Raw genomic sequence first — 12405 nt, 5'->3', positions numbered from 1 at the left:
ATTGTGTATATATACTACAAGTTTCTCAGCCACATAAGTTGTATATATACATAATGGAATACTACTCAGCTATTAAAAGTGATGAATTAATCTTCTTTACCTCATCTTGCATAGAGCTTGAAGGAATCATGTTAAGGGAGATAAGTCAGAAACAGAAAGATGAATATGGGATGATCTCACTCACAGTAGAAGATGAAAAATAAGAACAAAAGGGCAACAGAAAGCAAAAATTAGACTGGAGTTGTCGTATTGTAGTAAAGTAAAAGATTCTGGGATGGTATGGAAAGGGTGACGGCAGAGGAAGACCTAGTGGGGGTTGAATTGTTATGTGTAAAACAGAAATGATACACACATACAAACTATTGTATTGTACTGTTGACTGTAAACCATTAATCCCCCCAATAAAGAAATTAAAATTTTTTTTCATCCACTCACCTGTTATTGGGCACCTGGGTTGCTTCCAGGTTTTGGCTATTAAAAACTGTGCTGCTATGAACATAGGTATATACAAATTTTTTTGGACAGGTATGTTTGGTTCCTTAGGATGTACCCCCAGGAAAGGAATTGCCAGGTCATAGGATAAGTCCATTTCTGGCCTTCCATACTACTCTGTACAGTGGCTGGACCAATTTATATTCCTACCAGAAAGACAAGAGGGTTCCTTTAACCCTGCAACCTCTACAGTATTTGTTGTTACTATCATTTCTAATTTATTGTCTACATCTCACAGGAGTGAAGTGGTATATTATTGTTGTCTTTTTTGCATCTCTTTAACAATAAATGACTCTGAGTGTTTTTCATATATCTGTTGGTCTTTTGGGTCTCTTCTTTGGTGGATATTCTGTTCATATCTTGCCCCCATTTTTGATGGGGTCAAATTTTTGTTGTTGTTGCCATTGCTGAGTTTGGTGACCTCTTATTAGCCTTTTGTCTAGTATATGGTATGTAAAGATCTCCTGTTCTGTAAGGAATCTCTTTGGGTGATGATTTGCTTTGCAAAAGTGCTTCAATTTGATGTAGTCCCATTGGTTTCTTTTTGGTTTTGTTTTCTTGCAATTGGACTTGTATCATTGAAGATACATATAAAACTTAAATGAGGGGGGCTGGCGATAGCACCTGTATAAGGACCACTGTTCGAGCCCCCAGTTCCCCACCGGCAGGGGGGAGTCACTTCACAAGCGGTGATGCAGGTCTGTAGGTGTCTATCTTTCTCTCCCCTTCTCTGTCTTCCCTTCCTCTATTTCTCTCTGTCCTATCCAACAAAAATGGCAGCAATAACAACAGTAATAATAACAAAAACAACTATGGGCAACAAAAGGGAAAAAACTTAAATGGAAAAGAGTTCTGCCAATATTTTCCTCTATGTATTTGATAGTTTCTGGTCTAATATTCAAGTATTTGATTCATCTGAAGTTGTTTTTTTTTTATGTGTGCTAAAAAAGATTGACTTATTTTCATTCTTCTGCTCATTTCAACCCAGTTTTGCCAAAACCATTTTTTGAAGAGACTTTCTTTTCTCCATCTAATAGTTTATCCCCCCTTGTCAAAAGTTAGATGTCCACTGGTTTCAGGACAAAGTCAGTAGTTTTAAGAAGTAAAATATCTAAGTTAATGAATAAGTTAATAACTAAGGTTACTAAATATAATAGCACAGACAGTATAAGAAATGTTAGGGACCCTTATAAAGTATAAGGCTGTTCTCACTCCAAAATATGTCTAGCAACTGGACTCACTATGGTACTGTTGTCAATCAATGACTAGGCCTAGATCAAGTGAAGTAATATGATAGCTATATAATCACTCTGTGCCTTAGTTTCCACTCAACAGAGCAGTACTGTCCATTTCCTCTGGCCTTTTTGCCTCTCCCATCACACAACCCTTACTTTCAATACTCCTTGAAGAGCATTTATATATTTTATTATTTATTTGTTTGTTTGTTTATTGCATAGAGATAGCCAGACGTTGAGAGTGAAGGGAAAGTGAAAGAGGAAAAGAGACACATGCAGCTTCACCACTTGCAAAGCTTTCCCTCTGCAGATGGGGACCAGGGGCTTGAACCCAGGTCCTTCTGCACTGTAACATGTGCACTTGACCAGGTGCACCACCACCCGGCCCAAAGCATTTATCTAATATACTGATTCATAAGATAGATTTCTTTTTTTTTTATTTAAGAAAGGATTAATTAACAAAACCATAGGGTAGGAGGGGTACAACTCCACACAATTCCCACCACCCAATATCCATATCCCACCCCCTCCCCTGATAGCTTTCCCATTCTCCATCCCTCTGGGAGCATGGACCCAGGGTCATTGTGGGTTGCAAAAGGTAGAAGGTCTGGCTTCTGTAATTGCTTCCCCGCTGAACATGGACGTTAACTGGTCGGTCCATACTCCCAGTCTGCCTCTCTCTTTCCCTAGTAGGGTGGGTGTCTGGGGAAGCTGAGCTCCAGGACACATTGGTGGGGTCTTCAATCCATGGAAGCCTGGCCAGCATCCTGATGGCATCTGGAACCTGGTGACTGAAAAGAGAGTTAACATACGAAGCCAAACAAATTGTCAAGCAATCATGGACCCAAAGGTTGGAATAGTGGAGAGGAAGTGTTAGGGAGGTACTCACTGCAAGCTCTAGTGTACTTCTGCTTTCAGGTATATATTTTTCAGTAGTTTATAGATACGTGTGAAGATATGCTCTCTCTCACAGAAACTGGTGTATATCTAGGTTTTGGGACTTTGTTAGAAAGTGAACCACCTGAGATGAAATTAGAGTATACTATGAAAGGAAAGGTCTCACCCGAGTAATGAAGCTGAAGGGTTGTCATTCCACATGTGAAGTCTCTGGACACAGTCTGAAGTGAAGCATGTTGAGGTGGCAATCACTGCGTTGGTTAGGTTGTGATCGGCGGATGCAATATTATTTGATATGGATTGGGAGAGGCATACAGGAAAGTGGGCCCTATCCAAGGGTTCCAGGACTGGAGGAAGTAGGGGATCTATAGTGGAGATGTGAGGTTCCTGCTGTCTTAGGGTTCAAAAAGACAATCAATAGTTAATGTTATCATCACGTTGTCTGGTAATTGGGTTAACTTTGAAAAGTCCTTTTGTTAGGGTTTGCTATACAGTTCCCAGTATCTTGTATATAGCTGTGCTATTGGATGCTTCTAATCTACTTGGTCTAGGCTTTTGAGAGAGTCCGCATATCAAATACACAGCCTATATATTAAAAAGATTCAGTTTGTGTTTTGAAAAACTTTGAGACATACAATTGATTTTCCCCCTCTCATATTAATTAACTAGTGATTTATATGTCTACATTTTACTAGGAGTGTACATAAACACCATTCCCACCACCAAAAGACCCATCCCTCCCACCCACTCCCAGCCCCCACTGGCCCAGGAAGCTGCATGTCTACCCCTCACCACAGGGTTTTTACTTTGGTGCCCTACTTACAGTTTGGCCAGGTCCTGCTTTTAGTTTCCTTTTCAGATCTTCTTAGTCAACTTCTGTTGATGAGTGGGATCATCATATACTCATCTTTATCTTTCTGACTTAGTTCACTTAACATAATTCCTTCTAGCTCTGTCCAAGATGGGTCAGAGAAGGTGAGTTCATTGTTCTTGATAGCTGCATAGTATTCCATTGTGTATGTATACCACAGCTTTCTCAGCCACTCATCTGGTGTTGGGCACCTGGGTTGCTTCCAGGTTTTAGCTATTATGAATTGTGCTGCTATGAACATAGGAGTACACACTTCTTTTTGGTTGGGTGTTATGGAGTCCTTGGGGTATAATCCCAGGAGAGGAATTACTGGGTCATATGGAAGGTCCATGTCTAGCCTTGTGAGAGTTTTCCAGACTGCTCTCCACAAGGCTGTACCAATTTACATTCCCACCAGCAATGTAAAAGGGTTCCTCTGTCCCCACAACCTCTCCAGCATTTGTTGCTGCTGTCCTTTTTGATGTATGCCATTCTTACAGGAGTGAGGTGGTATCTTAGTGTTGTCTTAATTTGCATTTCTCTGACAAGCAGTAACCTAGAGAAGTTTTTCATATGTTTGTTAGCCTTTTGGATCTCCTCTGTAGTGAATGTTTTGTTCATATCCTCTGCCCATTTTTGGATGGGGTCATTTGTTTTTTTGGTGCTAATTTTGCTGAGCTCTTTATATATTTTGGTGATTAGTTTCTTGTCTGATGTATGGCATGTGAAGATCTTCTCCCATTCTGTGAAGGGTCTCTTTCTTTGTTTAATAGTTTTCTTGGATGTGTAGAAGCTTTTCAAATTGATGTAGTCCCATTGGTTTGGTTCTGCTTTAGTCTTCCTTGCAATTGGGTTTGATTCATCAAAGATGTCCTTGAGGTGTAGGTGGGAAACTGTTTTACCAATGTTTTCCTCTAAGTATTTGATTGTTTCTGGTCTGACATCTAGGTCTTTGATCCATTTGGAGTTCATTTTTGTTTCTGGTGAGATAAAGTGGTTCAATTTCATTCTTCTGCATGTTACAACCCAGTTTTCCCAACACTATTTATTGAAGAGAGCCTCCTTTTTCCATTTAATCCTTTGGGCCCCCTTATCAAAGATTAGATGTCCATAGGTGTGGGGAAAGATAGACTTCTTATTGGTATATTTTGTTTGTAGTATAGGTGAATAAACAAGCCTGGAAACCAAGAGGATGCGATTTTTAATCCTGGCTCTATCTTTTCCCTGTTATATGACACTGAGTAAAATGACATCATTCTTTGAAGGTCAACTTTCTCTTCTCTTTAAAAAATCAATTTTAAGACTATACTTTCAGGGATCATTTCTATAGTATGTTACTAAAAAATCAATTTTATTTACTTATTCCTGGATATAGATGGGGATAAATTGAGAAGGAAGGAAGAGATTAAGAGGGGAGAGGGAGAAAGAAAGAGAGAGGGAGAGCTGCAGTACTGCTTAAGCACTTCTGAAGCTTCCATCCTTGCAGGTGAGGTTGGATGGCTTGATCCTGGGTCCTTGTGCATGCTATTGTGTGCAGTGTACCAGGTGTGCTACCACTCAGACCTCTGGTGTGCTAAAAAAAGCAAGTAAATAAATATGGTAATATGTGTATAGTACCTTGCATAGTTCTTTGCACACACTCAGTAACTGGGAACCATAACTATTTGCTCCCAAGACATAAGGTCTTGTGCTTATGAAAACTATGTAAGGACTATTGTTCAGCAACAGTGTTCTCCTGGATTTCTCTGGGATATCTGTTCAATTTAAGGTCATATCATAATAATAGAGTCTTGAGTTATGAACGTAACATGTTCGATGACCTTCATTGTTTTCTCCAGTGTAGCAGTGAATAATACATAGTGGTTGATAAGCTCAATGAAAAATCGGCAATTAACTAAAATTTGCAGAATCACTTGAAATAAAGTCACTAATATCTTGAGCTATGACGACAATTCATTTTAATAACAAATGTATTAAGTGTTTATAGTGTTCCAGATACCAATTTAATAAATGTGTATATATGTACATTTATTTATATATCTCATATGAAGTAATCTTAATATGAGCTCTAGAAGATATGTGGGAACAATATTTCTGTTGTACAGATGTGGATACTGAAACTTCAACATTATGCAGTAATAATTGGTGAAGCCATAATTTGGATCCAGGAAACCTGGTTCCAAATATTCTTAATCACTGTTCTAATCAAGCTTGCATCTGACTGAGTTTTTCAATAAGAGTGGATTCAAACACACTTTGTAAGAGATACACATCCTGACAAGGCCAAAGGTAGATTTGTTTAAAACAAGCATTGTTATAACAACAAGCATATCACAGATATTTTCTCCACTTGACAAAAATCCATATTCTATTAACAGACTGAATTTAAAATATGCCCTTCATATCTACCCTTTGATGAAGAGCTCACTTATGATCATCAGGTTCATTTACTTACACTACCAAAACAGTCTAACTATGTAATGGATCCCACAAGAATTAATTGTAAGGGTATTTTCTCAGAGAGATATTTAGTATAACTATTGTTCTTAAGTGTGGGTGTTTCTTCTTGGGTAAGGAGCCATAAGCTCCACTATTTTACCAAAGAAAAACTTGCTCTAGATCTCATCTATTTTCTCACCTGTCTTAGGTATAACCTGAATGTATCCAACAAAGCCTGATAAGTACGGCTTCCTTTTTTCCACTAGCCCCATAAAAGCAAGTCTAAAGACAGGATTGGTTCTGGGAAAGCACAAAAGCCCTTAGGATAAGTGTTTGGAGTGGGTGCTTAGTTTTTCTGGGTCAATGGACTTGAGTAGTAGAGCTCTAAGAGATATATTCCTCCCTCCCACCCACTGTCACTCTTAAACTCAGGTGAGAGAGCACACTGTTTTGAGTTCTCTGGTTCAGAGTGTTGTTCATACCATAAACACTGAAAAATAAAGACTGTTTGTGCTTTTTGGTTTTGAGAGTTTTATGAAAGATTAGTTGTTGATTGAACATCAGGGGTATAATGGGAAGGGACACATAAGTCAAACCGGGCTCCTCAGACAACAACAAAAGTTAACAGAGCAGAACAAGACAGCCCCAATGTACCCTAGAACCCCGCCTTTCCAGAGCCCTGCCACCCAAGGGAAAGACAGAAACAGGCTAGGAGTATGAATCAACCTGTCAATGTCCATGTCCAGCAAAGAAGCAATTACAGAAGCCAGACCTCCCACCTTCTGCACGCTCCCACCTTCTGAACCCTACGGATCCTGGGTCCCAAAAAGTTAAAGAATAGGAAAGCTTCCAGTGGAGGGAATGGAATGCAGAATTCTGGTGGTGGGAATTGTGTGGAATTATATTCCTCTTGTTGTATGGTCTTGCCAATCATTAGTAAATCAATAAGAAAAAATGAACACAGGAGTTAAGAAACTGGGATTTAAGCAAAGGCAAGGGGCAGTGTAGGAGAAAATAATCAACTTAAGCCATAGGAAACCACACCCCCAAAAAAGACTATTATTTAAAATTGGCATCCACAGATCATTTGAAGGAAGGTGACTTAACATAACAGATAACAGCACTCTTTCTCTCTGTCCTACTTGAATATTGTCCTTTGGAAGGCATGCAGAATTGCTTAGCAACCTCAAGTCTAAAACATGAGCCATATGGGGTAGAAAATTAGGGTCCTGGGAGTCGGGCTGTAGCACAGCGGGTTAAGCACAGGTGGCGCAAAGCACAAGGACCGGCATAAGGATCCCGGTTTGAACCCCGGCTCCCCACCTGCAGGGGAGTCGCTTCACAGGCGGTGAAGCAGGTCTGCAGGTGTCTGTCTTTCTCTCCTCCTCTCTGTCTTCCCCTCCTCTCTCCATTTCTCTCTGTCCTATCCAACAACGATGACAACAACAATAATAACTACAACAATAAAACAACAAGGGCAACAAAAGGGAATAAATAAATAAAAATAAAATATTTAAAAAAAAAAAGAAAATTAGGGTCCTGTATTCTTGGATTCCAGTTGAATCCAGTTGCCACTCAGGAATTGGCCCTACTTTCACCCCATCCTAACCAGTCTTGACCCAGAAGGGTATCTGAATCTCAGGAGGAATAGAGTTTGGGAGAGAGTCTGAGTCCTTTAGCTTCTTAGTTAGTTTCAAGGCAGTGAGCTATAGGGTCTTGGGCAGATATACAGGCCAGGTCTAGGCATACTTCATCTTTGAATTTCTTGAAGGTACTCATTACATACATCATTTTTTGTAAGTCCAGTCCAATGTTTACACAAGCCCTAAGTGAATGGGGCTCTGATTTACAGCAGAAACTTCATCAGTTTAGGTGATTATTTCAACACTTACTGGTAGCCTTAAATAAACTTATTCCTTAAAATGCAATGTTACTTATCCTGGGATTTAATAGCAGATATCAGTATTCTATATTTAGAGGTTTTATCTTTGGCTTATTAGAAAAGATGGTCTGATTCTCTTGTCATACTTCACACTACACTGGTTAAATTGGCTTAGTGACTACTTAAAAGCAAATCCCCTCTAGGAAAATAAAGAGAAAAACACTCATTCAAGATTATTACTTTGAAACAGCAAGACTTCTGGTTATTTCAGATGATTGATGTTATGGTCTAAAAAAAGAAAAGAAAAGAAAGAAAGAAAGAAAATAATGAAATAAAAGAAGGAAGGAAGGAAGAAATAAATTACCTGTTTAACCAACAAATCCCTCGCTCCATTTTTTTTTATTGAGAATAATAATGGCTCACAGTAAGTGCAGTTGTTGACACAACGGTAAAATTTCTCATCACGATGGGTGTCTGCAAAACACTTGCATTCTCAACCTAGGTCCCCCTCTACCATCACCAATCTGTGATCCCTCTTTTTTGCTTGATAGTCTCCCATAAAGTTTGGGGTGTTTTTTTTTAATAAAAACAAATTCAAATTAATTTTCATTAGAGAACCTTTTGAGAGTCCTTGAGATAACTAGAGATATCCTGGGGTTTTATAAAGCAGAGTATGGAAGCCTTGAATTACAAGGCCTGGGTTCTAGCTCTAAGCAAATAACTTAATCTCTCTCAATTTTCTTAACTGTAAAATGAACATGTTGAATGTTAAGGCCCTTTCAGTTTCAATTTCTATGATTACCAGGACTAATTCAAGAAATACTGAGTCCTAATGCACTTTGCTATGCTCTAGACTTGTGAAGGAGGGAAGAACATGTTTCCACAAAAGTAGGCACAGTAAAACTAATCAGTACTTCTGGAATGCAATAATGATAAGTATCTAGAAATGTATGCAGCAACTTTCCTGCTCCTCAGTTTGGTAGGCTAGTGAGATAATCATTGAATGTTGATCAAGAATAAGTATCAATGTCAGTGAGCTTAGTTTAGACATAAAAACACAGATAAAATGAGAGAATTAAATGACATGCTCCAAGGCCAGGGTACAGTCTGGAAGTTTATCATTTACCTCTACACTTAGAGTGTTGAAAAGAAAGTGCTCCCAGGTATAGAAGTTTCTGGCTGAACAAATTAGTGTTGCATGTGTAATAGAAATACTATAATACAGATGTTTTCTAGCTTTAATTAGTCCCATTTACTTATTTTTGTTTCCTTTGATATTGTGGTTGAATCTGCAAAGTATATAATATAGCTAAGGCTAATATCTAATAACTTGCTGCATATACTGCCATGTATTTCATGGCTTCAGTTCTCATTAAAGTTTTAATCTATTTTGAATTAATTAAACAATTTCTCCAACACAATATATTAGCAATATATCAGCAACCTTCTTCATATCTGAAAAGTGCCTGAAGAAAATTTCTTTTAATTAAGAAACTCTGGTAGTTGTATTTTAAAAATATGTTTAATTGGGGGACTAGTGGTTTACAGTCAACAGTAAAATATAATAGTTTGTACATGACTATCAAATCAAAAAGATTGTCTCTCACACCCAGTAATACCAGTATTTTAGAATTAAATCTGGCACCTTATTTCAAAATTTAAAAATATGTAACAATTCAAATGGGAAAATAAAACTAATACAAACATTCTCCTTGGGGTTTAGTGAATCCCATAACTAAATCACATGAGACCTCAAGTTCATTCTTTACAAAATGGAAAAAAATGTTAACCATATATAATTATATTTTCTCATTCCACCTGCAGTGAATATATTGGCACAGTGGGAAAGCACCCTGATACCTGTTCCTCTGTATGGCTTCCACAATGAATACGTCAGTTATGTCTGTGTAAGCACTGGGAGGCTGAACAGTCTCATGGGTTAGAATTACTGGCTTGTAAATGTTAATATGTTTTAGAACCATCATCCAGCATTATTAGAAATTTCCCCATATTAAGAGCAACGAAGGTAGTTGGGTGGTAGCACAGTAAGTTAAGCGCATGTGGCACAGAGCGCAAGGACCAGAATAAGGATCCTGGTTCGAGCCCCCGGTTCCCCACCTGCAGGGGAGTCGCTTCACAAATGGTGAGGCAGGTCTGCAGGTGTCTCTCTCTCCCCTCTCTGTCTTCCCCTCCTCTCTCCATTTCTCTCTGTCCTGTCTAACAATGACGACATCAATAACAACAAGAACTACAACAACAATGAAAAAAAAAAGAAAAGGCAACAAAAGGGAAAGTTAACAAATAAATAAATAAATATAAAAATTAAGAAAAAGAGGAAAAGAAAAGAGCAACAAAATGTAGCGATTAGAAGATTCATCATGCAGCTGCACTGATTACATGTTCCTCGTCCTGGATTCTAATAGCTGCTGTAACAAAGAGTTTTGTGATGATGGCAAGAATCACAATTCCCAACAGCAACACAAAAGCTAGCTATTGTTCAAAGTCACATTGCCACAGGATCTTGACGTTTAAAATAATTTAGAACTCTGGACTCCCTTACAGAGAGGCACTAAGCAAATGCAACATTAAGTACAGTAACAAAAAAAATGCCCAAACTAAATTCTTTACTGTACTAACACTGAAGCACAGGGGCCATTTGATTTCCATGGAAAGGTCTGGAATTAATGAGATTGAGTGTGGAAAAGAGCCCTCTATCACTTTGGTACCAGTATTATCAAAACCTACCTGATCCTACCACTCAAATTAATACCGTCCATGTTGAGGCACCTTTCTTTCAGTCCCAGTTTGACTGGATGAAACTGTCTCCACTTGGGACTAAGCAATGGTTCACCAGGAAAAGCTTCATAATTGGTAAAGTAGTGTTGCAGGTGTCTCTTTTTCTCTCCCTATTTCCCCTTTGACTCTCAGGTACTCTCTCTCTATATATATCCAATAAAATTAAAATAAATAAAATAGTTTAAAAATAAATAAAAAGAAACTATCTCTACTCAAATGTGCTAACAAATTGACATGTAAGAGACAGTGATCAGTAATCCACAATCAGGAGTCAGGGAAATTGGGAAAATCTCATATCACATCACTAGAAGTAAAACTAAAGTGAAACATAATATCCAGATACCAATATGCTCTCTACAACTTTTATAAATATATATCAGGACAAGGAGGTTGCTTATCCAGTAGGACATGTACCTTATCACAAGCAAAAGGTTCTGGGTTTGCGTCTTGATGCCACAAGAGTAATATGGCATTGTGGAAGCTCCAAGGACAGTTTGGTCACTATTCTCTCTCTCTCTCTCTCTCTCTCTCTCTCTCTCTCTCCTCTTCTTCCCCCTTTCTCTTTGAAATAAAGAAGAATGAAAAAGTATAAAAAAAAGTTAGCCTGGAAGAAGTAGAATACCATGTATATGGTGAAAACCCACACTAAAATAAACAGATGAAATAAAATATAATTACCACATATATATATTCTTCAAATATGTATGTGTCACTAGAATCCTACTCTGAAAAAGAATAGCAATTGATGAATCTCTTCTAAAGTAATTCAACACTAAGTCAAAGACCAGAAAGCTGACTGAGTTCTATCTCAACATCACTCAATGACCTTGGAAAACCAGCTCACCTTTTCATCAGTTTAGCAGCATCAGCAATACATGACAATCCTTCACTATCTGACTGTAATGATGTTAAGATGAATCAGACAGCTTCTCTAAGGTAGTCCAAGAGAAACTTCTAATGGAGGGGATGGGATATAGAATTCTAGCAGTGGGAATTGTATGGAATTGTACCCCTCTTGTCCTACAATTTTGTTAATCATTATTACATCACCAAGAAAAAGTAAAGTAAAATAAATCTGAGCCTGGTCTTCAAAAGAGTGGCTGATGGGACAGAGTTAGTGCAACACTCAGGGGTTAGGTTAGGACATGCATCCTCAACATGTAGAACATTCATGTTTGTCTGTGACCATGTGGTACAATTTTGCTATGGTCATCTTAAATGTTTGGATTTGTGAGTGCTACCAAGAAAGCAGTCAATGCCTTAATTATGGTTTTATGAGTCAAGCAGATCTGTCATAGGAAAGCTAACAGGGTATTATATTTAAACTTATACGACCTGATTTAACTTTTTTGCCTTCTATTTTTCCAACAGTGGAATTTATTATGGAATTATTACTGAGGACAAGGATAGAAAGAATATAGCCACTTTCAGAGTTCAAGATTTCCAGTCAATGTGACAGTCTTAAGAATGGGGATGGAGAAAAGGGACAAGTAGGTGAACCAGTCTTCAAATCAGGATCTGAAAGCAAAGCTGTCTGAAAGATCTCTCTCTCTCTCTCTCACACACACACACACACATACACACACACACACACACACACACACACACACACACACACACACACACACACGCCTGTTGACGTTTAAGAAAAGGATAACCGAAATAGAGTGGAACCCCAGTAATATTGTCTTCGATTGAAGGATAAGGATCCAAGGACATTGGAGCAATGGACTAGACAGTCAAAGAAGGTATTATAGAAGGCTCCTTAAATGGACATTCTTAAGTGTCTTGGCATCACTGTTATTTCTCGCATA

At 38.2% G+C, this 12405-nt stretch overlaps 1 protein-coding gene and 1 pseudogene across 3 annotated transcripts in view; both read left to right on the top strand.

The window, feature by feature from the left end:
• The window catches only part of GRIA3 (glutamate ionotropic receptor AMPA type subunit 3), a 460874-nt gene that overhangs the window by 260161 nt on the left and 188308 nt on the right, over positions 1–12405 (top strand). The window lies entirely within an intron of this gene.
• Positions 4774–4856, top strand: LOC132535969 (small nucleolar RNA U3; annotated as a pseudogene).

This window comes from Erinaceus europaeus, chromosome X, assembly GCF_950295315.1.
Source record: "Erinaceus europaeus chromosome X, mEriEur2.1, whole genome shotgun sequence".
Taxonomy (NCBI): Eukaryota; Metazoa; Chordata; class Mammalia; order Eulipotyphla; family Erinaceidae; genus Erinaceus; species Erinaceus europaeus.
The sequence above is the reverse complement of the archived record's forward strand: the minus strand, read 5'-3'. Positions and strand labels throughout refer to the sequence as shown.